Genomic DNA, 27815 nt, shown 5'->3' on the forward strand with positions numbered 1-27815 from the left:
CACGTTCCTGACCTTGTTTTCCTTTTGTGTCGCTGTGTCTGTGTTTAGTGCACCACACGGTACTGTCTCGTCTCTCGTTCGTTCTTTCCTGTTCATGAGTGCATTGTTTTTTATGTTCACCAGTTCAGGTCTGTTTAACGTCGTTTGTTGTTTTGTAGTTTATGCAAGTATAAGTTTTTGTGTTCGTCTTCGTCAGCAAATAAATCTATATGTATTCACAACCCGCTGCACCTTGGTTTAATCCCTGCTCCTCCTCTTCGGATGAAGAGGAGGAGGAGAGTCGTTACAATGAAGGCCTGATTCCACGCAGTTTCCTCTGAACAGTTGATGTTGAGATGTGTCTGTTCACTCTGTGAAGCATTTATTTGGGATGCAATCTGAGGTGCAGTTAATTGCAGATTTCTGAGGCTGGTAACTCTAATGAACTTATCCTCTGTAGCAGAAGTAACTCTGGGTCTTCCTCTCCTGTGGCGGTCCTCATGAGAGCCAGTTTCATCATAGCGCTTGATGTTTTTGCGACTGCACTAGAAACTTTAAAAGTTCTTGAACATTTCCTTGATTGACAGATGGACTGTCGTTTCTCTTTGCTTATTTGAGCAGTTCTTGCCATAATATGGACTTGGTATTTTACCAAATAGGGCTATCTTCTGTATACTACCCCTACCTTGTCACAACACAACTGATTGGCTTAAACGCATTAAGAAGGAAAGAAATTCCCTTAGAAAGGGATATTTCACCAAGAAGGAGAGTGATGGAGTGTTGCATCAGATGACCTGGCCTCCACAATCCCCCGACCACAACCCAATTGAGATGGGTGAGTTGGACCACGGAGTGAAAGACAAGCGGTCAAGAAATGCTCAGCCTATGTGGGAACTACTTCAAGACTGTTGGAAAAGCATTTCAGGTGACTACCTCATGGAGCTGGTTGAGAGAATGCCAAGAGTGTGCAAAGCTGTCATGAAGGCAAACAGTGGCTACTTTGAAGAATCTAAATTATAAAATATATTTAGATTTGTTTAACACTTTTTAGGTTACTGTATGATTCCATGTGTGTTATTTCAGAGTTTTGACATCTTCACTCTTATTCTACAATGTAGAAAATAGTCAAAATAAAGAAAAACCCTTGAATGAGTAGGTGTGTCCAAACTTTTGACTATATATATATATATATATATATATATATATATATATATATATATATATATATATATATAGTCAAAAGTTTGGATATATATATATATATATATATATATATATATAGTCAAAAGTTTGGACACACCTACTCATTCAAGGGTTTTTCTTTATATATATATATATGTATGTATGTATGTGCAGAAGGGGGAAATTGCAATCAATCAAAATATTTCATCCCGTAGGCAGGGTACAACTACAGTCGTGGCCAAAAGTTTTGAGAATGACACAAATATTAATTTCCACAAAGTCTCCTGCCTCAGTTTGTATGATGGCAATTTGCATATACCCCAGAATGTTATGAAGAGTGATCAGATCAATTGCAATTAATTGCAAAGTCCTTCTTTGCCATGGAAATGAACTGAAACCCCAAAACACATTTCCACTGCATTTCAGCCCTGCCACAAAAGGACCAGCTGACATTATGTCAGTGATTCTCTCGTTAACACAGGTGTGAGTGTTGACGAGGACAAGGCTGGAGATCACTCTGTCATGCTGATTGAGTTCGAATAACAGACTGGAAGCTTCAAAAGGAGGGTGGTGCTTGGAATCATTGTTCTTCTGTCAATCACGGTTACCTGCAAGGAAACACGTGTCGTCATCATTGCTTTGCACAAAAAGGGCTTCACAGGCAAGGATATTGCTGCCAGTAAGATTGCACCTAAATCAACCATTTATCGGATCATCAAGAACTTCAAGGAGAGCGGTTCAATTGTTGTGAAGAAGGCTTCAGGGCGCCCAAGAAAGTCCAGCAAGCGCCAGGACCAACTCCTAAATTTGATTCAGCTGCGGGATTTGGGCACCACCAGTACAGAGCTTGCTCAGGAATGGCAGCAGGCCGGTGTGAGTGCATCTGCACGCACAGTGAGGCGAAGACTTTTGGAGGATGGCCTGGTGTCAAGAAGGGCAGCAAAGAAGCCACTTCTCTCCAGGAAAAACATCAGGGACAGACTGATATTCTGCAAAAGGTACAGGGATTGGACTGCTGAGGGCTGGGGTAAAGTCATTTTCTCTAATGAATCCCCTTTCCGATTGTTTGGGGCATCCGGAAAAAAGCTTGTCCGGAGAAGACAAGGTGAGCGCAACCATCAGTCTTGTGTCATGCCAACAGTAAAGCATCCTGAGACCATTCATGTGTGGGGTTGTTTCTCAGCCAAGGGAGTGGGCTCTCTCACAATTTTGCCTAAGAAACACAGCCATGAATAAAGAATGGTACGAATACATCCTCTGAGAGCAACTTCTCCCAACCATCCAGGAACAGTTTGGTGACAAACAATCCCTTTTCCAGCATGATGGAGCACCTTGCCATAGAGCAAAAGTGTTAACTAAGTGGCTCGGGGAACAAAACATCAATATTTTGGGTCCATGGCCAGGAAACTCCCTAGACCTTAATCCCATTGTGAGCTTGTGTTCAAACAAAAAAACACAAATTCTGACAAACTCCAAGCATTGATTATGCAAGAATGGGCTGCCATCAGTCAGGATGTGGCCCAGAAGTTAATTGACAGCATGCCAGGGCGGATTGCAGAGGTCTTGAAAAGGAAGGGTCAACACTGCAAATATTGACTCTTTGCATCAACTTCATGCAATTGTCAATAAAAGCCTTTGACACTTATGAAATGCTTGTAATTATACTTCAGTATTCCATAGTAACATCTGACAAAAATATGTAAAGACACTGAGGCAGCAGACTTTGTGAACATTAATATTTGTGTCATTCTCAAAACATTTGGCCACGACTGTACATGTAGATATGGTTAAAGTGACTATGCATATATGATAAACAGAGAGTAGCAGTAGGATAAAATAAATTCAAGTTCTAGCCAATGAGCTTCATCCCTTCGCCATTTACGTGATCGCTAGCAAGATGCACACACAGCAGAGCGAGAGAGAGAGCAACGACGTAGTATGCACTTTTTGGGGACTACTTTGGCCCTACTTTCAGAACTATTGGCTAAAAAGTATACAAACGTACCATAGAATCTCTTTAAATAGTCACGCTGTGTGTAAATGATCAATTTATGAACTGGTGGAGACTTGTTAGTTGGATTTGGAACAGCTTCGTGGCTCATTGCCAAATGCTAAGAAAGCCAAAAGGCATTAATATCCATCCAGGGCTTTTAAAAATGTTCTTCCCCTGATGATTTCAGGTGGCGTGTGTTGTGCCAGCAGCCAAAAGGTTAATATGGCCTTTATGACACATTCCAAGATTCCAATTACATTCATCTTTGTCCCTCTTAAATCTGTATTGGCTGACAAAGGCACATAAAGCATTGAACATAGGCAGGGACAATCCAAAGGGTGTCACGCCCTTTGGATTATGTCTCTATTTTGGTTTGGTCAGGGTGTGATTTGGGTGGGCATTCTATGTTCCTTTTTCTATGATTTGTATTTCTGTGTGTTTGGCCGGGTGTGGTTCTCAATCAGAGGCAGCTGTCGATCGTTGTCTCTGATTGAGAACCATACTTAGGTAGCCTTTTCCCACCTGTATTTGTGGGTAGTTGTATGTATGTCCATGTATAGTTTCCTGTGAGCACTTCGTTGGCTTCACGTTTTCGTTTTGATGTTTATTGTTTTGTTGGCGACATCTTAAAATAAAGAAGTATGTACGCTCACCACGCTGCGCTTTGGTCCACTGTTTCCACCTTAGACGATCGTGACAAAGGGTCTATAAAACCAGATACAATCATTAAAACATTAGGCAATGTTATTGTTCTGTAGAACTATAGTGTGGGCTACCGGTACACTCTTTAAAAAAAGGAGCTATCTATAACCTAAAAGGGTTCTTCAGCTGTCCCATAGGAGAATGCTTTGAATAATTATTTGTGGTTCTAGGTAGAACCCTTTTGGTTCCAGGCAGAACTATTTTGGGTTCCATATAAGGGTTCTCTTATGGGGACAGATGGAGAACCTTTTTGGAGCCTTTTTTTCTAATAATGTACGTACATCATGGCCTGAACCATATTAATCAATATACAGTATGGTGCATTGTACGAGCACATCACTTAGTGTGTATAACTGAAAAACACATGAGTTTTAGCAAGGGATGGTGGATGGCAAATATGTCAGTGGCGGTCGATGCCGTTTAAGATTAGGGAGGCCAATTTTTTTTAGGAGCATGGCCTTATTTCTGTAACAGTACTGTATATTGGATGACTGTCATTCATATTCCATTCACCCAGTTCAATGTAACATTGATAGGTTTAGGCTACTACATGATACTCGAATGTGCCCTATACCCATCATGGGGTTGCTACAACCTAGCCTGCAAATGAACATTTCTAACGTAGGTGGAGAGACAAAATTGTAGTAATCAAGGTGAAAGAAAGCGACACATTCAATACTGCCTTGCACACTCTTGCCTGCATCTAGTTGATCTAGGGTGTAATCATTAGTCAAGAGTTTTTGTGGGACAAATTCCGGTAGGTCCATCTCCGTTTAAGAAATGTTTTGCAACGGAATCGTTGGAATGCATACACCCCTAATCACACAGTTCAATTTCATAGCAGCCACATACAGCATCATCACTTTGCTCATTGTATAATTCCTTCTCGCATCTAAGTGCTCTCCTCCTCTCACCTTTTCCCTTCGCTTGTGGACTTCAGCGCACAACACTACAGCTGTCTATGACCAAGCAAAACAAACTCTCCAAGCCAAACCTTCATACCATAAGCGCTAAACAACCTTCATACATCGTTGTCACCATATTAGCTCAAGTCATTGTCAACATAGCTAGAACTAACGCAAACCCACAATCCAATCCATGTGTACAATCACGTAGTACAGTGTACAACAAGCAGTTTAGCAGTTATACTGGAGGGCCCCAGTGGTAATAAATTAATAAAACCGAAAGCTTACCTTGAGTTGGAATAGTTGCAGTACAGGATAGCCTTAGTCAGTTAGCTAACATACAAGCATTCCTCTCTGTTTGAGTCAGGTTGTTGAGTAGGCTAAATTAGCTACATTAGCTAGCTAAGAATGTGAAAGGTAAACTAAGAAGAAAAAAATACAACAAAATACAGCTCTCTCTCTCTCCTGCTTCTCCTTAACTTTTGAATTAATGAATTTGTTTGAAACTGTTCAACTAATCTCTTTCTCTCTGAGTCAACTACTCACCACACTTTATGCACTGCAATGCTAGTGAGCTGTAGCGTATGCTTTCAATACTAGATTCATTATCTGATCTTTTGATTGGATGGACAACATGTCAGTTCATGCTGCAGGAGCTCTGATAGGTTGGAGGACATCCTCCGGAAGTTGTCATAATTACTATATAAGTCTATGGATGGGGGTGAGAACCATGAGCCTCCTAGGTTTTGTATTGAAGTCAAGGTACTGTCGTGTCTTTGGCTATGCCGGATTAAGTGATATGACATGCTATTCTATAAAATAATTTATCTGTAATTAATATTACCTGATTAAGCTAATCTTAACCAGAAAGTCGGGGCACCACAAAATAATGTTTATAGAGCTGTTATCTTCCGAATAAACTCTTAAATAGAAACCAAATATAAAATGACGCAGCAGTTTTAAATGGCAGCAGTTTTACGGGCGTCCAACCAATTGTGCTATTATGTGGGGGTTTTCGCGTTATTTGTAACGTATTTTGTACATAATGTTTCTGCAACCATATCTTACGGCAAAAAAGAGCTTCTGGATATCAGGACAGCGATCACTCACGTCTGTAGCCATGAAGTGCTTTGAAAGGTTGGTAATGGCTCACATCAACACCATTATCCCAGAAACCCTAGACCCACTCCAATTTGCATACCGCCCAAACAGATCCACAGATGATGCAATCTCTATTGCACTCCACACTGCCTTTTCCCACCTGGACAAAAGGAACACTTATGTGAGAATGCTATTCATTGACTACAGCTCAGCATTCAACACCATAGTACCCTCAAAGCTCATCACTAAGCTAAGGATCCCGGGACTAAACACCTCCCTCTGCAACTGGATCCTGGACTTCCTGACGGGCCGCCCCCAGGTGGTGAGGGTAGGTAGCAACACATCTGCCACGCTGATCCTCAACACTGGAGCTCCACAGGGGTGCGTGCTCAGTCCCCTCCTGTACTCCCTGTTCACCCACGACTGTATGGCCAGGCACGACTCCAATACCATCATTAACAGACAACGACAACGACGAGACAGTCTATAGGGAGGAGGTCAGAGACCTGGCCGTGTGGTGCTAGAATAACAACCTATCCCTCAACGTAGCCAAGACCAAGGAGATGATTGTGGACTACAGGAAAATGAGGACCGAGCACGCCCCCATTCTCATCGACGGGGCTGTAGTGGAGCAGGTTGAGAGCTTCAAGTTCCTCGGTGTCCACATCAACAACAAACTAGAATGGTCCAAACACACCAAGACAGTCATGAAGAGGGCACGACAAAGCTTATTCCCCCTCAGGAAACTAAAGAGATTTGGCATGGGTCCTGAGATCCTCAAAAGGTTCTACAGCTGCAACATCGAGAGCATCCTGACTGGTTGCATCACTGCCTGGTACGGCAATTGCTCGGCCTCTGACCGCAAGGCACTACAGAGGGTAGTGCGTACGGCCCAGTACATCACTGGGGCTAAGCTGCCTGCCATCCAGGACCTCTACACCAGGCGGTGTCAGAGGAAGGCCCTAAAAATTGTCAAAGACCCCAGCCACCCCAGTCATAGACTGTTCTCTCTACTACCGCATGGCAAGCAGTACCAGAGTGCCAAGTCTAGGACAAAAAGGCTTCTCAACAGTTTTTACCCCCAAGCCATAAGACTCCTGAACAGGTAATCAAATGGCTACTCTGACCCCCCAAAACCCTCTTTTTACGCTGCTGCTACTCTCTGTTTATCATATAATCATATATGCATAGTCACTTTAACTATACATTCATGTACATACTACCTCAATTGGGCCGACCAACCAGTGCTCCAGCACATTGTCTAACTGGGCTATCTGCGTTGTGTCCTGCCACCCACCACCCGCCAACCTCTCTTTTATGCTACTGCTACTCTCTGTTCATCATATATGCATAGTCACTTTAACCATATCTACATGTACATACTACCTCAATCAGCCTGACTAACCAGTGTCTGTATATAACCTTGCTACTTTTATAGCCTCGCTACTGTATATAGCCTGTCTTTTTACTGTTGTTTTATTTCTTTACTTACCTATTGTTCACCTAACACCTTTTTTGCACTATTGGTTAGAGCCTGTAAGTAAGCATTTCACTGTAAGGTCTACAACTGTTGTATTCGGCGCACGTGACAAATAAACTTTGATTTGATTTTAAAGACCTGGTAATCTTTTACCTCAATAGCAGTCAATATTTAATCGTCACTTTATTTAGTCTCATCTGAAAGTTGTACATTCTTGATTATCTTCACGAACCCTGGCTAATAAGTTGAATCGGCAATACAAAATTTGGTTTAGTTATTTATTTACTAAATACCTAAATAATCACACAGAATTACATCTACACAGAATGGATCATACATTGATTACAAAGTATGTCATAAAGGAAAACGTCCCTAGCGGACAGAAAAGATACGACGGCTGGTTACACAAAGAAAGGGGTTGGGTTTGAGTGAAAGAGCGGGAAGACTGAGGAGCAAAAAAGGTTTTGTGTCTCTATCGGGCCGTAGGCAGCTATGCTATCATAAATACAGTATATTATGCATTCTAAATAACCGCCCATTTGAAAAAGGAAAATGCAATTAATATTTACTCTGAGCTGCGCTTCGGTAGATTGGTCGTAGATAGAAGGCGGGGCGGTCCAGCATGGATCTCTGGTCCTCTGAATAATGTCTAGTGGTGAACTGGAGCGTGGTAGAATGGATACTCTGTCCGTCCTCTCCTAGCCCACGTTTAGCGGGCGGAGAGGGTATCACTTCTTTAGTGAATAGGAGTTCAAAGTTCATACCAAGTTGCCATACTGTTAAGCTCATGCTATATTCTGGCTGGTAGAGTCGAAATTCATCCTTTCAGCGTGTTGACCGTCATCTTCCCATTGAAATTAAATGCTAATTTCGTTATGTTCTTGTCATTCAACCAGAGATCACGCTGACGTTGGCTTAGTTCTGCAGGTGATCTTTGTCCATTCAACGTGGGGACCGCAAGTCCGCACGTCCTTGGAACAGGAAGTTGAATTTTCGTCAACGGGTTTATATAGTGGTGAAAGAAGGGCGTGTTTCATAGTTTACAACCAGTGTCTGTTCACTTGGGCAGGGCCTCTGAGTGAGCAGAGTTTCTCTATGACAAACCGTTCTCTCATTTAAGAAGCTAAAATTACATTTAATCTTTTCACAAATAGTTTCATATTTAATTATTTAAATTGCACAACAATTCCATGTGAATCTGATAACTAGAATGTGTCAACTTTCCAAGATACAGTTTATGTCATCCTGTCATTAGTAATAATGTCTCAGACGCCAACTTATCTGACATCATATTCATTAAGTACCAACTCATATTTTCAACTGGTTGGATTACCGAAATAGGGTTCCGTTTCCCACCTTTTGATGTTCCCAGACTCTCAAAAGGATTTTCAATAGTCACATCGGTAGAGTAGAGAGGAAAAAGGGGAAAGGTATTTATGGGGGTCATGAACCTCCCCCAACAGGCCAATGTCATGACAGTACTGACGGAAAATTGCTGTCTCCAGCTACACTATGGTCTTACCCTAGAGAGTGCTGTTGAGCCTACAGTGTTATTTAATCAGTTATTTGGTGACGTGAAAATATTTAGTATTGTTTTATCTAAAAAGGATACGTTTTTTTAATGTTTCACTATTTAAGTTTTTATGAAATTCACTGAGTAGGATGGTCCTCCCCTTGCTCCTCTGAGGAGCCTCCACTGGTATATGTTGAACCCAGTGCCAGGGGAAAGACACAAAGAGGGGTTGAGAACAGCTCTCCATATGGCCCAGCGTCCTAGAGGGATCATGTTACCACCTGCCCCCTGCCCACCTGCTCCCATTCAGAGCCAACCAAACCCTGTCCCCATGCTGGGCACACTTCCTGACACACACACACACACAGTACGTCATTGTGTTTGGCACACAAACCAACAATTAAATCATTATGAGCACTGATGCACGTCTCACACACACAGTGTGATCACATTTGTTCTGTCCCAAGAGATATGCATCAGGGTCCAACCAACAGCCGCTCCCTGCTGCCTTTTTTCTTACCTCAGACCAAAGCAGTTTATTGGGCACTCTACACTAGGATGGTTGCTGAAGTGAGTCTTCATCCCCGCATCAAAAGCTCCAACTTTAATGTTTCACTTGAAAGTTGTGGATAGCCCGTCCTCCTGTCCTCCCCTGGGTGACAGTAGTTTAGAGCAGTGAAGACTAAATTACTCTTTATAGGCCATGTCAGAGGGCATAATCCTGTCATAGTGATGCAAATCCTCACTGCAGACCAAAATCCACTATTTCACAAACATTCAGTATGGTCACACTGTAACTTGAAGTAGACTACAACTGGCAAGGCAGGGGAAATAGGTTTTTAAAAAATGGGAGTCAGGCTCATTTCAAATTACAGCAGAAAAGCGAGCCCATTACAAATGTGAGCTGAGAGTATTGGGGCCAGAGAACTGAAAGCCCATGGGTCAGTGTTCTGAGGCAACATACGTGCCCTTTATAGTGTATGTTAACAGAGCTGGGAGAGCAGCCTCACTGTCACTGCACTGCAGAACCTGCTGTCCACCACAAAGCTGAAACTATGCTTCCTTACTCCCACGTGGATGACAAAGCTCACCTCCGAGGCCCTTCTTCAGTCTGTTGTAGCAGTCTGAATCTAAAAATATTTCCTTTGTTTTCCTTAGTCGAGAGGCACGGATACAATGAATCATCTCTGGGTACTGTAGATGCTGCTTAGTGCAGCGCAGCGAGAGGCTCAAGTAACACACAGGGAACAGGCAGTTGAGGCAGAGGGAGGTGGCTCCCTGTGACAGGGGTCAGGGAGGTAGGACGTGGTGGTGAGATGACTGAAGTGTGAATCCTGCCTGCCGTTAATGGAGGCATCCATCCACCCCCATCAGCTCCTCTTCTGATCAACATCTCTCCTCCAGTTTCACTTTCAATAATTGTCCATTAGTATATGCTCAAATACCCATCTTAACTGACTTGCCTAGTTAAATAAAGGTATAATACATTTTTAAAAATCACAAAACAATCTATTATAAATTACCCCTGGTTTGGTTATAGGGGAACTTCCATTGCAGTACTGTACAGTAGAAACCATAGACACCATATGCTTTCTCTAACCTTACTTTTTCAGATCATTGAAGGTGACTGAGACAAGGATCGGAGGCCACTTAATATTTTGTCCCCCTGGACACCCCTGGATGCTCTGTGCTGATCTGTTTGAGCAGTGGGTTACAAAAGAGGGCCCATTCACTGCCTCACCTCTCACCTCGGATTCCGAGAGATGTACATGAGAGCAAGGAGCTCCTAAATTTAGCCCAATACAGCAATCGCATACATCCTCATTTTCCTCTAACCCAGTGACGCTGCTCTCCGCATTCATCTGGAACTCTACACAGTACTATGATGCCATTGAAGGACTTTGTAACCAAGGCAACAAACAACAGGCACATAGAATGGTCAGATTAACTGGTGAAGTATGAAGAGGAAGCATTTTTATTTAAGCCGGTATGGCTTATTGGTTTTAACTGTGACTATTCACTCCTAAGTAGACACAGTTCTTACTGCCTGCAGCGCTCATTTTGTCAGCATGGTATCAACATGTTGAAGTGTAAAAGCACTATGTACAGTAAATTGTCTTTCAGCTGCATGTTTTTGTATCAGTGCAAATGGAGGGAAAGAAGTAAGAGGAGGATTTCTCCTCAGACTATTGAGATGAACCCCAGGTGTCGAAAATGTCCCAATACATCATCATAAGGCTAACACGAGAGGAACATTAACCCCCTCGCACTGGGGTCTGCTCGCGGCACGGCACTGCCTCCTGTCAGAGAAGTGACAAACATCCTGAGCAGAGCAGATCTCTCTCTCTCTCTCTCCATCGATTGGTCCAATTTTGACATGTAAATGTAGCGTGTCTGCAGGGCCTGTCATGCTACTTTAATGAAAATTGATTTTTGCAATCCTTTACCTGGAAGACTTGCAGTCGGAGCGTAAAGAAATGCCTCCACATTGGTTGGATGGAGTCAAAATTAAATGGCTCCATTTGTTGACAGGTTTTCCCTCAAAAAACCTGATGAAGAGTGACAATAGGCAAACATATTTATGTGATATCTCCTGGACAATCAGAGGATGTTCTCCTCAGATAAGAAGCAAATGTTCCACATGCCATAAAAATTACATCAATGCTCTAACTACTGTGGTGGATTGGGAAATAATTTTATTTTCGAAATGTTTTATTTCAAATGACATCAAGATTAATCGGAATCTATGGCAGAAGACCGAACCACACTGAGGCTCAGAATTGATTTGAAAAACGTCACCTTCAAATTACCTTCCTTTGCCTATTATCATGGAAAACTGTCACTCCTCTCGACTGCAGGAAGCAAACAAACATCACCAGTAGGTTTCTCAGAATCAATAATAATTCCATCCATTCATCATCCTGTTTATCTTTTCAGCCCCATCAATTCACACTACTGCTTTGAATGAGAACATTACATTCACAAGCTGAGCAGCAATAACTTTAAAATGGCAGCAGTACTGTCCACATGGGGCCCATTATTTCTGATGCACAGTGGAGAGGAGAGGATGCCACAGATCAAGAAGGCAGTAACGTCACTGCTCCTCTTTGCATAAGCAACTCAGTGGAAGATGAACATATCTACAATGGCAGCATGAATCAATTCTGAGGTGAAATATTTATCCATTTCCATTTAGAATTCCCCTTTAAATTAGCTATTTGTGAATGCTAGCTGGGGTGACTTTTTGAAGCCACATTGCGCCACAAGTAACTCTTTCAGTAAAAAGGAGCTCTGAGGGAAGAAAAAGTCTGGTACTGCATCTTCCAATTCACTCATCTGCTCTCTTCATCTGTCCTCTATCCAATTGATAGAATCAATCTCTCTATAAAACAGAGGGATACCACCCCACTCCCTCTCACAAGGAGAATAAGTATTGGAGCTGAGAAAACTGATTGCCACATCGTGACAGCGGTGATGTATCATCCTAGCGTTTCACCACATCTGTCTGAATCCATCCACAGCTTCTCTCCACCTGATAGTACACATGGGAAAGAGCATAGAAAAGACATCAATGATGCAACACAGTAGCTGAGGACTCTCTCTGTTCAGCCAACACTGCTCTAAACAACCAATGCATTGAAATGGGAGTTCCATTGGTACTGAGCCCCAAAAGCTGTACAGTACTAGTAGTACTATAGTAATAGTATATTAAAATATATTTTATCAATGTAAACAAAGTTATTAAACACCCCTGGTATTGAAATAGTAATGACATAATAAAGGCCAAATTTCAGCTTTCCATTTCCCATTTCCCCATTTCATTGTCTCCATACAGATGCAGCCTGGATGACAGCATACATTGTGATGCTGTATGTGCTGTATGTGACCACTTATAGACAGTGACATTCACTGATTAACTGGCAGTCCGAGATTATATTTGTCATTATGTTCACTTAAGGCACTTCAAACCTAAAGCTCGCCACATGATCATCTAGGGTAGATTTCATCAGGGGCGGACTGGGACCAGCTCTGGCATTTCTAACACACCCTTTTTCCCCATGTGGCCCAAACACCGGACCATTTTTTTCTTCAAGGCCCCCGCACCGGCCCATGTTTGTCCTCGAAGCCCCCACACCGGACATCCATCACCTCCAACTTCCTTATTGGGGGTTAAGGATTAAGAAGGAAACAAGGCAAATATATTGCTGCTCCCAACAGCCTATTGATTCAAATCAACGGAAGATAGAGGGAGGAGAAAGTAGCACCAATGATGAGAGTAATGGAATGTGACCCATCTCTAGGAGGCAGTTACACATTCAACAGTGGAAAGATTCTATTTATTGTCAGGGCAAATGAGGACAGCCGATACATTTTTATTTATTTATTTCACCTTTATTTAACCAGGTAGGCCAGTTGAGAACAAGTTCTCATTTACAACTGCGACCTGGCCAAGATAAAGCAAAGCAGTGCGACAAAAACAACAACACAGAGTTACACATAAACAAACGTACAGTCAATAACACAATAGAAAAATCTATGCACAGTGTGTGCAAATGAAGTAAGGAGGTAAGGCAATAAATAGGCCATAGAGGCGAAATAATTACAATTTAGCATTAATACTGGAGTAATAGATGTGCAGATGATGATGTGCAAGCAGAGATATTGGGGTGCAAAAGGGCAAAAAGATAAATGACAATATGGGGATGAGGTAGTTGGGTGTGCTATTTACAGATAGGCTGTGTACAGGTACAGTGATTGGTAAGCTGCTCTGACAGCTGATGCTTAAAGTTAAAAAGGGAGATATAAGTCTCCAGCTTCAGTGATTTTTGCAATTCGTTCCAGTCATTGGCAGCAGAGAACTGGAAGTAAAGGCGGCCAAAGGAAGTGTTGGCTTTGGGGATGACCAGTGAAATATACCTGCTGGAGCGCGTGCTACTGGTGGGTGATGCTATGGTGACAAGTGAGCTGAGAAAAGGCGGGACTTTACCTAGCAAAGATGACCTGAAGCTAGTGGGTTTGGCGACGAATATGTAGCGAGAGCCACCCAACGAGAGCATACAGGTCGCAGTGGTGGATAGTATATGGGGCTTTGATGACAAAACAGATGGTACTGTGATAGACTACATCCAGTTTATTTAGTATTTTGTAAATGGCATCGCCGAAGTCAAGGATCGGTAGGATGGTCAGTTTTACAAGGGTATGTTTGTCAGCATGAGTGAAGGTGGCTTTGTGGCGAAATAGGAAGCTGATTCTAGATTTAATTTTGGATTGGAGATGCTTAATGTGAGTCTGGAAGGAGAGTTTACAGTCTAACAAGACACCTAGGTATTTGTAGTTGTCCACATATTCTAAGTCAGAATCGTCCAGAGTAGTGATGCTGGTCGGGCGGGCGGGTGCGGGCAGGAATCGGTTGAAGAGCATGCATTTCGTTTTACTAGCATTTAAAAGCAGTTGGAAGCCACAGAAGGAGTGTTGTATGGCATTGAAGCTCGTTTGGAGGTTTGTTAACACAGTGTCCAAAGAAGGGCCAGATGTATACAGAATGGTGTCGTCTGCATAGAGGTGGATCAGAGAATCACCAGCAGCAAAGGCGACATCATTGGTATATACAGAGAAAAGAGTCGGCCCGGGAATAGAACCATGTGGCACCGCCATAGAGACTGCCAGAGGTCCGGACAACAGGCCCTCCGATTTGACACACTGAACTCTATCTGAGAAGTAGTTGGTGAACCAGGCGAGGCAGTCATTTGAGAAGCCAAAGCTATTGAGTCTGCCGATAAGAATGCGGGGATTGACAGAGTCGAAAGCCTTGGCCAGGTCGATGAAGACGGCTGCACAGTACTGTCTTTTATCGATGGTGGTTATGATATCGTTTAGGACCTTGAGCGTGGCTGAGATGAACCCATGACCAGCTCGGAAACCAGATTGCATAGTGAAGAAGGTACCGTGGGATTCGAAATGGTCGGTGATCTGTTTGTTAACTTGGCTTTCGAAGACTTTAGAAAGGCAGGGCAGGATGGATATAGGTCTAGAACAGTTTGGGTCTAGAGTGTCTCCCCCTTTGAAGAGGGGATGACTGTGGCAGCTTTCCAATCTTTGGGGATCTTAGACGATATGAAAGAGAGGTTGAACAGTCTAGTAATAGGGGTTGCAACAATTTCGGCGGATAATTTTAGAAAGAGAGGGTCCAGATTGTCTAGCCCAGCTGATCGCGCTGAGCAGACTGGCAGGTATTGACCGAGCTGAGGCTGGCTGATGTCCAAGTTAACGGTGAAGACCGCTAGCAGTGGCTAACTGACTACTAGCTAGTAGCGGTTCTAAAGAATAAAAATAGCAGATTACCTTTGGTCAGTCAATAAGAGCAATGAAATGCAATGCATTATAATGGGGGCCATTAACTAATACTATTATACATCAACTTAGACATAGAGAGATGGATAACATTAAAGGGGAGAACAGAGTAAAAGACTATTTTACGTCTTCTATTACTATGGCAGAGGAAAAACAGTGCCGTTGTTATGCTTAGCTGTCACATATAGGAAACAATATAAGACACGTTTGCTATAATAGAATAGAAAATATGTATAAAATGAGATTGAGGCTAATCACTTATGCAAAGTCAATATAACATTGTCAGACTGGAGAAGTTTAATATCTTTGATTCTACACATCAAAGGAAAAACTATTCTCTCAATTCAAATTTTGTTAGTTGTGAATGAACTACAGTCTTATCTTATTACTCAAGTAGATCTAATACTTTCAAACTCTTGGAATGTTATCACTGCCTTCAAAACATTAAACGCTCTCGTCTGTGGAAATATGAACCTTTCACTCCACCCAAAAGGCTGCTATTCTCATTCTCACAACAGTACCATCACTGACACTTCAATCTAATGAAAGACCACAGTGAAAAGTTTTACTGTACTCTAATGCTGTTGCCCTTGCCTCCCCACACTGACAATGTCTAAGCCAGAGCTCTCCAACCCTGTTCCTGGAGAGCTACCGTCCTGTAGGTTTTAACTCCAACCCTAATCTAGTTTAGCTGATTCTAATAATTAGCTGGTTGATAACCTGAATCAGGTTAGTTACAACAGGGGTTGGAGGAGAAACCTACAGGAGGGTAGCTCTCCAGGAACAGGGTTGGAGAGCCCTGGTCTAAGCTGTGTGTCAAGACATGTAATTCATCTTCAGTAGAGTGGAGGAGTGAATGGCCTTGCTAAAATCAGACAGGTAGGCAGGAAACCCATTGGGCGGTAGCTGCATGCCAGGGAGGAAGCCACTAGTATCAACTCCCAGTCTCAACTCCATCCATTTGGGATTAAAACAAATCAGAGAGTTGCATGCTGTCAACCACAAACACCTCTGGAGGTGAGAGAACAATGTACAACCACATGACCAGTGGTGTAGTGCTATATCTTCTAGGTGAATGAGCTCAATATATTTTTTCAAAGTTTGTACCGACAGATGTAGCCAATTGAATAGCATATCTTAGCAAAGGTGCCAGCTAGAGATGACGTGCAGGAGCTTGCAGGGATTTGCATGATGTCTACTTTGATGCTAATTAGCATTTTCGAATCTGAGAGTAAATAGAGTAGAATATATTGATAAAAGTCACCTTGTCCGAGAGACATTTACATGGCTATCAAAACGTCACACCAGGGTAAGCCTACACGAAACACAATTGTAACAATGTGTTGAAGCGAATCAAATCAAAGTTTATTTATGATACAGCATGTAAGCTACAAAATACAATGAAATGCCTACTCACAATAAAACTGTTCTCGCAAACAGTGCAATGATATTATGCTATATGTATTTGTATTTACATTAACCTATAGCCTACAAATATCTATACCACGTAGTCGTAAGACTATTAGGCTATAAGCCAACTGCAAATGATTGTTTGTTCCTGAACTGGTCGAATGACAGCTTTCCTTCAGCACCACAAAACTTATTTGACATCATTGCGCGATCCTGGAGCTGTCCTTTCAGCACCACAAAGGGCGCTCCAAATGCTTAAAATGACATATCATCAAGACTCCTGTAGCGGGCCGGGCGCATGCACACTGACACGGTTGCCTGGTGTACGGTGTTTCCTCCGACACATTGGTGTGGCTGGCTTCCGGGTTAAGTGGGCATTGTGTCAAGAAGTAGTGCGGCTTGGCTGGGTCGTGTTTGAGGACACATGGCTCTCGACTTTCGCCTCTCCCGATTCCGTACGGAAGTTGCAGCGATGGGACAAGACTGTAACTACCAATTGGATACCACGAAATTGGGGAGAAAAAGGGGTAAAAAAATTTTTTTTGATAAAAAGAAGATTATTACTTCTCACAATGGTGCTTGTTTAGTAAAGTTAGATCAAAGCTGAATCAATGTCTCGCAAGATAACATAATGATTAATTTGCATTTTACAGAACCGAATATAATAACATAGCATTGTAGGCCTATGATGTTACTGTTACACCAAAAACAAAATTTCTAATGAGATTTTAGGATGGTTAGGATTGTTTTTCTCATGCGCAAAACTCAACAGAGCGTGCCACTACGCAGGATATATGCTTCGATTGAAACAAAATACAATAAAGGCTAATAGTTTGTTAACACCATCTGCTCTAATTCGCCCACAAAACAGTAATTCAAGAAGATCTAAATACATATTCCCACGAAACTGATTGAGATCAAGCTGATTGGCATGGAGATGCAGTCTGGACGTTTCACAGGTAGAACGTGAAGAAGAAGAATTCACGATTGACAGTAATGGCCTATTTTGAAATGAGGTAACCTATGCCTAACTTGGTGTTTGAGGATATTACTTTTTTTTTTTTTACTGTGTGTGGGCATAGGCAGACATTGCATTTTCTACAATGTGCTAACAGGTACATTTAAAGAAATGTTGCAAATTTATTCATTCTGATTCAGAGAGGTTTGGTTAAATGCGGAAGACACATTTCAGTGTGTAAAGTACTTAAGTAAAAATACTTTAAAGACCTACTACTTTAAAGTCCTACTTAAGTAGTTTTTTGGGGTATCTGTACTTTACTATTTATATTGTTGACAACGTTTACTTTTACTTCACTACATTCCTAAAGAATATAATGTACTTTTTACTCCATACATTTTCCTTGACACCCAAAAGTACTCATTGTATTTTGAATACTTAGCAGGACTGGAAAATGGTCAAATTCACACACTTATCAAGAGAACATCCCTGGTCATCCCCCTCTTCAAGGAGGTGGTGATCTATAAGCGTGGTTGCAATATTGGAGATAGTTCGGTGAGATCTGACATGCCCCCTGAGCCTACTCAGATACTCTTATCTATCCCAAATGGGAACTACAAATGGGAACTACAAATGTGGCTCATGTGCACAGTGCAATAGCACTATAAAAACGTCTTTCTTCAGACACCCACATACAGGTCGAAAGATCCCTGTTACGGGTATCATCTCATGCAAGACCAAGGGAGTAATCTATCTCATCACCTGTTCACGTGGAAAAGCCTACAAAGGGAGGCTTACTGGATATCCTATCGAAAAACACTGACCCCTGGTGGTCTGAAAATTTACTTTGATCTCAGGCTCTTATGAACAAATCTTTCCTTTATGAACAAGTCTTATAAATTGAAAAATTATTTTTACAACTTATTAGCGTACACCTAATATGTTCCCCCTGTTGATGATGCTCATTATATATTAAGGTTGAACCAAAAGATTACATGTAACAAAAATGTAATGAAATACGAAATTATTATGTGAAATTGAATGAAACAATAATGTATGTTGATGCCAATATGATGTACGATATTCCATTGTTTCCATATGATAACAATAGCGTAATATATTTAATATGCCATATACTATTTTTTAACAGTTTCATGATTTCATTTTAATTAACTTAACTTAATTAACAAACCCCTCACTATTGTCATTGGTTACACTAATTGTACTGTTTGTCTACATAACCTGGTTCAAGTATTCATGACATTACCCTGAGGAAGGCACAGTGATGCCGAAACGTTGGTAAATACCCATTAAATTGCTGGAAGTTTACACATGGAGTGTGTGACTTTCTTTATTTTGATAGGTTATCCTGACATGGACACCATGTATAGTATTAAATAAGCGCTCCCGATTGGCGCAGTGGTCTAAGACACTGCATCACAGTGCAAAATGCATTGCTACAGATGCAGTTTCGATACCTGTGCCGGGAGACTCATATGTAATTATTGTCGGTCACGTCATTGGATTTTTCAACCCCGATATACTGTGGGCCTACCGTAGGCGACATGAGTCTCACTAGTGTTGAGTAACGTGCTGTTAAAAGTTGTGTAGGTCTTATTTATTTAAAGAGCAGCTCTAGACCCCAGGTGGTCAACTATTTTAGCACCGTTTTGCGCTGCTCTGAGACAAGCATGGGGACTGGTCTTGATAAATCAATGAGATTTTTATTTTCACTGAATCTCCGCTTGGGTGTTGGTTAGTCTACAATTATACAATTAGGGTGTGTAAATGTTATGCTCTTAGTACTGTAGCCTACTCCCGACCATCACGTTGTACTGCGAAAACCCTGAGGGTTTTCTTGGAATAGAAACCCCCTAATATTATGCAAATTAATTATGCAAAATTTCTTAGAATCAGTCCCAGATACTATGTTCTTACAAAAGAAGGTTTTACATTCTCAAATACAGACACAATTGAAGGCTATCAAATGCTTCTCAGAGATGCCCTCTGGTGGTCAAACTAGCACTTACTAGCTTTAATGGTTACAATGGCTGACACTTAAATAACGTGCCATAGAATTCTGCGGCACCATGCAAGCTGTGCTGCAGTACGCTGCAATTTTTAAAGGACAAACCCCTGTAGCTGTTCTGGAAAGAGCAAAGAACTTGAGAGTAGAGGTCGACCGATTATGATTTTTCAACGCCGATACCGATTATTGGAGGACCAAAAAAAAGCCAATATCGATTAATTGGCCAATTTTTTAAAATGTTTTTGTAATAATGACAATTACAACAATACTGAATGAACACTTATTTTAACTTAATATAATACAGCAATAAAATCAATTTAGCCTCAAATAAATAATGAAACATGTTCAATTTGGTTTAAATAATGCAAAAACAAAGTGTTGGAGAAGAAAGTAAAAGTGCAATATGTGCCATGTAAGAAAGCTAACGTTTAAGTTCCTTTCTCAGAACATGAGAAAATATGAAAGCTGGTGGTTCCTTTTAACATGAGTCTTCAATATTCCCAGGTAAGAAGTTTTAGGTTGTAGTTATTATAGGAATTATAGGACTATTTCTTTTTCGCGAATGCGCACCGAATCGATTATATGCAACGCAGGACACGCTAGATAAACTAGTAATATCATCAACCATGTGTAGTTAACTAGTGATTATGATTGATTGATTGTTTTTTATAAGATACGTTTAATGCTAGCTAGCAACTTACCTTGGCTTCTTACTGCATTCGCGTAACAGGCAGGCTCCTCGTGGAGTGCAATGTAAAGCAGGTGGTTAGAGCGTTGGACTAGTTAACTGTAAGGTTGCAAGATTGAATCCCTGAGCTGGTAAAAATCTGTCGTTCTGCCCCTGAACACGGCAGTTAACCCACCGTTCCTAGGCCGTCAAAAAATAAGAATGTGTTCTTAACTGACTTGCCTAGTTAATAATAAAGGTGTAAAAAATCGGTGTCCAAAAATACCGATTTCCGATTGTTATGAAAACTTGAAATTAATTAATCGGTCGACCTCTACTTGAGAGGTACGTATATCTTTCTCAACGAGGACTATCCTCAAGCTGTGCGCCTGAGTTCAAACATGTCACGTCGAGCCCTGGATTTCCACAGTCAAACAGCCAAGCCGAGAGAGCAGTTCAGACTGAAGAACTCGTTGAAAAAAGCACAAAACAGCAATGGAGATCCTTACATAGCTCTACTTGAGTACAGAAACACACCCCTGGATGGAGTAGGTCTCATCTGCACAGCTACTAATGGGAAGGAGGCTGAAGACAAAGTTCCGACATCAAAGAGATTGTTAAAGCCAGGACTCTATCAGCATGTCAGCTGTCGTCTCACAAACAGACAACAGAGACAAAAACACTACTTTGACCAAGGCACATGTAAGCTTTCGGTCATGAAGGAAAGAGAACCAGTCAGGATCAGACAAGATAACAAATGGCAACCAGCAACTGTACTTGGAATACATGACCAGCCAAGTTCATACATAGTACAAACACCAAACGAGAGAATCTACAGAAGGAACCTGAGACACCAGTTAAAAACACATGAAATAACACACACGTAGAGAAACCATAATGGATGTACCTTATCCGGTGGAAAGAGAACCTGAAACAATTGTCAGCCTGGAAGCAAACTACTCACCTGTGTGTTCTCCAGCACCAATAACACCAAAACAAACAATAGAAACCAACAATGTAAACACTGACACACCAGTGAATTCAACTCGCTATGGAAGACCTATCAGAATGCCAAAACATTACCAGTACTGAAAGACTATACTGAAAATGATGTCAGTGTTTATAGTTCAAACAAACTATTGAGAAAAAAAAGTTTATTTTATTTTTTATAATAACAATGTGATGACAATTGGGATGTCTATGTTATGAAGAAAAAAGCTATGTTTATTGTTTGCACTGTGAAACACTGAGTTGAAAGAAAACATTGTTATGGAAAAAAATGATCTAAAGAAAGGGAGATGTCATGTACTGTATGTACATGTACTTACCTGGAGTACCTGAAGGTGGCGCATGAAGGTTACTACCTACTGCATGTGATCATCTGTACTTGCACCTGACCCATGACATCACATAAACATTGTTCTTTTACCCATATCCCTGCCTCAGTGTGCTAATATATTACAAGGACAATCGTGTCATAACTTTTTAGAGCCAACATTGCTTTAGTAACTGTTTATGTTCACATCTCTCAAACATGCACATACACTGTGGACAAAAGCGCACACACAAACAAGTCATACAGAAACGTGGGGAGACCCAATCTTAAACTCTGAGAGCCGGGGAATTCCATGTAAATTGTTCAAAGTAGTCATTGTGCATCACAGGAGGCTGCTGAAGGGAGGACAGCTCATAATAATGGCTGGAAAGGAGTAAATGGAATGGCATCAAACACATGGAAACCATATGTTTGATTTATTTGATATCATTCAACTATTTCCGCTCCAGTCATTTCCACAAGCCCGTCCTAATTAAGGTCCCAGCAACCTCCTGTGTTGTGCATAGAGTTGTATGGTTAGTTAAACTTTAAATCAATGTTTTTTGTTTGGCATACATTTTAAAGTGAAGAATCTGAGTCTCAGCTTAATTCCGTTACTGCGGAATTACCCAGCCATGTTCCCTGGAGATCTAATTGTGTACAAACTGCGAAGTAATGTGCTAGTCTGTTCCTGTTCCTGTTTACAGCGGCGGCTGCTGCTGCTGTTCAGAGGCCACCTGGGGTCTAGAGCTGGACCCCTTCTGGTTACTCATGGGGCACGTATCACATGCTGCTAAACACTATCTAGGCTACATGCCGATGCTCCATCTTAAAAGCCCCCACAGTCTACTCCTTAGAGACTCAACATATGGTGGAATGACCGTGTAGTGCAGAAATGTATTCACAGTCCATTCTATTTCATGTGTAAAACTCCAGACCAACAAAAAAAATCGGTATATAGGCAACCGAGAGAATTTCAACCAGGGGATTTCAGAGTTGTGTGTGTGTCCTTCCAGTTACTGGCAGCCGCAGCCCTTGTGCCCAGCATCATTTCATTTCAGTGAGCATGGTCTTAATGTGTCACGTCATTGTGCTTCACCAGCTGCAATAAAAATAGCTCGTTTCTGATCTCACATCCCTGTTAGCTACCTCACAGGGTTGTAGCAATAGATTTGGAGGCTTATTGTCATGGGTTGATTATTGAATTTGACATACATATTAACTTGTGTCTAAGAATATGATAATGCAGAACGTCATAGTGGTTATGGGAATCTCTCCAAATAAATAAATGAAAAAGAAAATGTGTTAATGTATGACAGTCCATAACTACATTGATTTTGGATTAGAGACTAGATCTCTAATTAGAGACTAGGTCTCTAAATCCCCAAATTCTGGGACTTGCTTTACCTGTTTAAAATAATTGTTGTGGTAGTTGAACCACTTGATTGGTAGAAGTTATTTATTTTCTTATTTCAGATTTGAGACGCAGAGACGAAGAGGAAGACTTCATAAAACCTTAGAAGATATTTCTGATCCGATTTCAGATTTAAATAGCAGAAAAATAGACTAAGATTTCAAACACTAACATGTTGTTGGGAAAGTGAATAGCAGAGTAGAAGAAGATTTTATGCGCGCTAACTTTTTGTCTAACTTCTTGGGAAAGTAGACAGAATTTCCGGGTTTTTTTAAAGTTCGAGATTTTTATGCTGTTACTAAAACAGCTATATTGTTAGAATGGTAGAATATATTTTCATTCTGATTTCATATTTGAATTGCAGAGAAGTATCGTAAGATTTCATATGCAATAACTGTTTGTCTAACTTGTTTGGAAAGTGGTCAAAGTAGCTGGTTTGTGTCAAAAGTTGCATTGTTCATAGTGAATGGAATGTTGGAAGTCATGTGACTTTTTAATAATGGGGAGCACTAGAATGTTTAAAAAAGTCACATTAAAGTGAATGAAGATGGACCAAAAAAAGCACAAAAAGCTTAATAGTTTAAAAAGTATAAAACATATCAAAAAGTTGTGTAAGCACACTATTCCAGACAGGTCTGTACATTTTAAAGTGTGAATTACATTTTTTTTGCTTAAATGGTGTAAAAGGAGCAGGTTGTTAAATAATAACAAGTCAGAAATATGACAAAGATTTGGAATGGGACATTTGCTATCGGAAGTCTCATTAATTACTGGAAAAATAAAAAGTTGCATGACTGATATAGTACTATATCAACTGGAATGTGTGGCCAGAAATAGTCAAGCATTACACAATACAAGTAATGAAAATGAATAGCATGACTGATTGTAGGAGTCATTCTAAAACTAATCTGCCACGGCATAAATGGAAGTGTCAGTCATTGGGTTGACTGCTTGATGACCGCCTGAGTGTCAAATTTCTCATCCTTTATCAGCTTCCCAGTTGTTCTTATCATGGAGACAGAAAGTGCTCACTTTCCTAAAGAAAATAATAATATATACACTGTTTAAATATGCTATATATTGTCAGTGGCTTAACAAACGTAAAGTTTTTTATGCAACTGTTTCACGGGTGTTGAAGCTGTGCTATATTGCTGCGCTTCTTAACACCTGCCTGCTTAACCCGGAAGCCACCAATGTGTCGGAGGAAACACTGTTCAACTGACGACGGAGTTCAGCCTGCAGGCACCCGGCCCGCCACAAGGAGTCACTAGAGCGCTATGAGCAAAGTAAAGCCCCCCGGCCAAACCCTCCACTAACCTGGACGACGCTTGGCCAATTGTGCACCGCCCTATGGGACTCGCCATCACGGCCGGTTGTGATACAGCCCAGGATCAAACCCGGGTCTGTAGTGATACCTCTAGCACTGCGATGCAGTGCCTTAGACCGCTGCACCACTCGGGAGGCCCATAGGTGCTGTCTTTTGATGAGCATGCAGCATCGCTGCACAGTTCGCAGCATCAGCACCATGAGGAGGTTGATTGGGAAATAGCCTAGTCTCACAGCCTAAGCAGCGTCGTCCGGGTTTGGCCGGGGTAGGCCATCATTGTAAATAAGAATTTGTTCTTAACTGACTTGCCTAGTTAAATAAAGGTCTCCAGGCCCATCCACAGCCGCGGCTTTTGCGGCACGATGGGTAACGATGCTTCGAGGGTGGCTGTTGTCGATGTGTACAGAGGGTCCCTGGTTCGAGCCCAGATTGGGGCGAGGAGAGGGACGGAAGCTATACTGTTACATTGATGCTGTTGACCCGGATCACTGGTTGCTGCGGAAAAGGATGAGGTCAAAAGGGGGGTGAGTGTAACTGATGTGAAATGGCTAGCTAGTTAGCGGAGTGCGTGGTAATAGCGTTTCAATCGGTGACGTCACTCGCTCTGAGACTTGAAGTAGTTGTTCCCCTTGTTCTGCAAGGGCAGTGGCTTTTGTGGAGCGATGGGTAACGATGTTTCGAGGGTGGCTGTAGTTGATGTGTGCAGAGGGTCCCTGGTTCGAGCCCAGGTAGGGGTGAGGAGAGGGACGGAAGCTATACTGTTACAGTTACATAAGACAGAAGGTTACTTAAAAACGAAAGTAGGGTGGTTGGGTTGGCGTGTAGGGTGGTTGGGTTGGCGTGCAACCCAAAGGTTGCATGTTCAAATTTCATCACGGACAACTTTAGCATTTTAGCAACTTTGCACCTACTTACTACTTTTTATCTACTTTGCAACTACTTAACATGTTAGCTAAGTATTCCCCTAACTTTAACCCTTTAACCTAACTCCTAACCCTAACCTTAACCCCTAGCTTAATTAAGTAACGTTAGCTACCTAGCTAACATTAGCCACAACAAATGTGTAACATATACGGTTCTGAAATTTGTAACATTGTAAAAAATTGCAATTCGAAACATATCATAAAAAATGATAAGGGACGTCCACAACTTAATAAAAACAATACGAAACATAACATTTCATACTAATTGGAGTGTGCCGGATTTTTACATCTAACAGGTTTCCAAAACGAACTGAATAAAATGGGACGTTTGTTGAGTGAGAATTTAGATCTTATAGCATTTAAGAGATTGAGTTTGATTTGGTAGAGTGAGTTGTGATGTTGTTGGACGGTGTGACAAAAAGTTGATAGCCTACATCTGAACATGCCACTGGAATCTTTGCATATACCGGTTATTCTGCATTCATATGACATTTTTCTCCTCTGCCTGCATTTGGCTATTAAATATAAAACGGAGTGAAGTAAAGAGCCTAGAGACAGAACATTTCAACCTGGACTCAGGGGTAAGGTGCGATGCTGTTTATTAGGCTATATAACTTTTTGCAACAGAGATATTGACGAAACTGTAGCCCTCAGATTTACAAAAGTATAGGCTACTTCACGATGTGCTTCACTAGGCTGTTCAAACCCAAGTGCGTCGTTTACAATAGGCGAGCATGGTAAATATCAATTTGACAGCAAACAATTTTGAGCAGTCTAGTCTATCATAATGCGTAAATTCTGGTGCATCGTTCGTTCTCCTTCACTTTATCAGCAAAAATCGCAAGTATTAGGCTATAAACATGAAATAACGGCACTCTTAACCTAGTTAGATTTTATAGGCCATTCAATATAATTAACATGTGTTTGAAAAAAAGTAATTTTCGGATAAAGAATAGGCTACGATTCCCAAATAAACACATTCTGCATGCAAAAGTAGTACCTTTACAAAAGATTTCAGTGGGGAACAGAGAAAATCCATTAGTGAGCTCAACTCCCTGATAGACAACTCAAAATGCGTCAACTTACCTTATCAGCAAATTTCTCAAATGTAGAATCCCGTGACTTTTTCCACTCGACTGTTCACATTAGGGTGTAACTGCAAATATGACGCTATTTCTACTTAGTACTTTTTTCTAGGGAAATTCCAGCGCTCCTTTGTACCATCGGTTGTGCCTCGCGCGTCGAGTTCAGCTCGGGAGGGAATGAGAGGCGGAATTAAAGTATGCACAAGAGGATGGAACACGCGTGAGTGGGGGGCATAGTGGAGCGAATTAGAACGAGTTCATCTGATTTACATCTAATGGGAGTGGTACATTCAGGGTTGGGTAGGTTGCTTTCTAAATGTAACCCTTTACAGTTACTAGTTACCTGTCCAAAATTGTAATCGGTAACGTCACTTTTGTATTACCCCAAACCCGGTGACGCAATCTGATTACATTCAGTTACTTTTAGATTACTATCTCCTTAAGAGCCATTAGAAGAATAAAAAAACGTGTGTTACCAGTTCGACGAAATCTATTGCAGGATAAATCAATGTTAAAGTTTACATAGATGGCTATATATATATGGATGTTAAATGTTACTTTATGGGTTGTTAGGTAGGCTTCTTCTAACCCATCACGTTCTACTACATATAATAATAAAAATCAAAGTCTATCAGAATTCCAGTCATTCTAATAAATGTTATACCCCTTGATATTCAAGAATAGGATTTAGAAATATGGACGTATAGATTAGCCAAATTGTTTTACCTGAGCATAACCCAAAAAACTAAGGACTAATTAGCCAGCCCTACTCTGTAGTTTATGATTTTGTTGTCATGGAGGACTGATTGGGCTCATTGATTCGAGTTGAAACATAAATGCTGAGCTCATGGAATGGCATGCTTTGAGCACTACTGAAAAGTGTTATTTACATGTGAAAAATTAATGCCATATGCTGCATTTGCTCTAGGCCTATTGTTTACGTTTTTGTTGGTGACACTTTGATATCTTGATAATATGCAGCTGTTTAAAGGACAAATTCACAAATGAAACAATAACAAAACGGGCCCCGCCTCTGTTTTGGTAAAATGCTGAGGGATGGGCCTGGAGAAATGCAACCACTCTCAGATTTTTTATTCAACCTTTATTTAACTAGGCAAGTCAGTTAAGAACAAATTCTTATTTACAATGACGGCCTACCCCGGCCTAACCCAGACGATGCTGGGCCAATTGTGTGCCACCCTATGGGACTCCCAATCATGGCCGGATGTGATTCAGCCTGGATTCAAACCAGGGACTGTAGTGACACCTCTTGCACTGAGATGCAGTGCCTTAGACCACTGCACCACCCAGGAGCATTAATAGACAGAGCTATGGATGCAAGGACTGACCATCCATGACATCAAATGTATTGTTGTAACCATGTTATGAGCCTATACCGTGTTTGTTTACATTTACAATGTTTACAAACATTGGATTAAAACAGGCTTATATTTTGTGTTCTCATGGAGTGTGACAGTTGA

The 27815-nt window shown here is 41.3% G+C and overlaps 1 protein-coding gene across 1 annotated transcript in view; it reads right to left on the minus strand.

Annotated features, from left to right (window-relative positions):
* LOC139556364 (caM kinase-like vesicle-associated protein) overlaps positions 1 to 26573 on the minus strand; it is an 82967-nt gene extending 56394 nt beyond the window's left edge. The window contains exon 1 of the mRNA XM_071370258.1: positions 26336 to 26573. The gene's annotated coding sequence lies outside the window, so the exon portion shown is untranslated. The remainder of the gene's footprint in view (positions 1 to 26335) is intronic.
* Between the last annotated feature and the right edge of the window lie 1242 nt (positions 26574 to 27815).

The sequence above is a fragment of the Salvelinus alpinus genome, chromosome 2, assembly GCF_045679555.1.
Source record: "Salvelinus alpinus chromosome 2, SLU_Salpinus.1, whole genome shotgun sequence".
In the NCBI taxonomy this organism is placed as follows: Eukaryota; Metazoa; Chordata; class Actinopteri; order Salmoniformes; family Salmonidae; genus Salvelinus; species Salvelinus alpinus.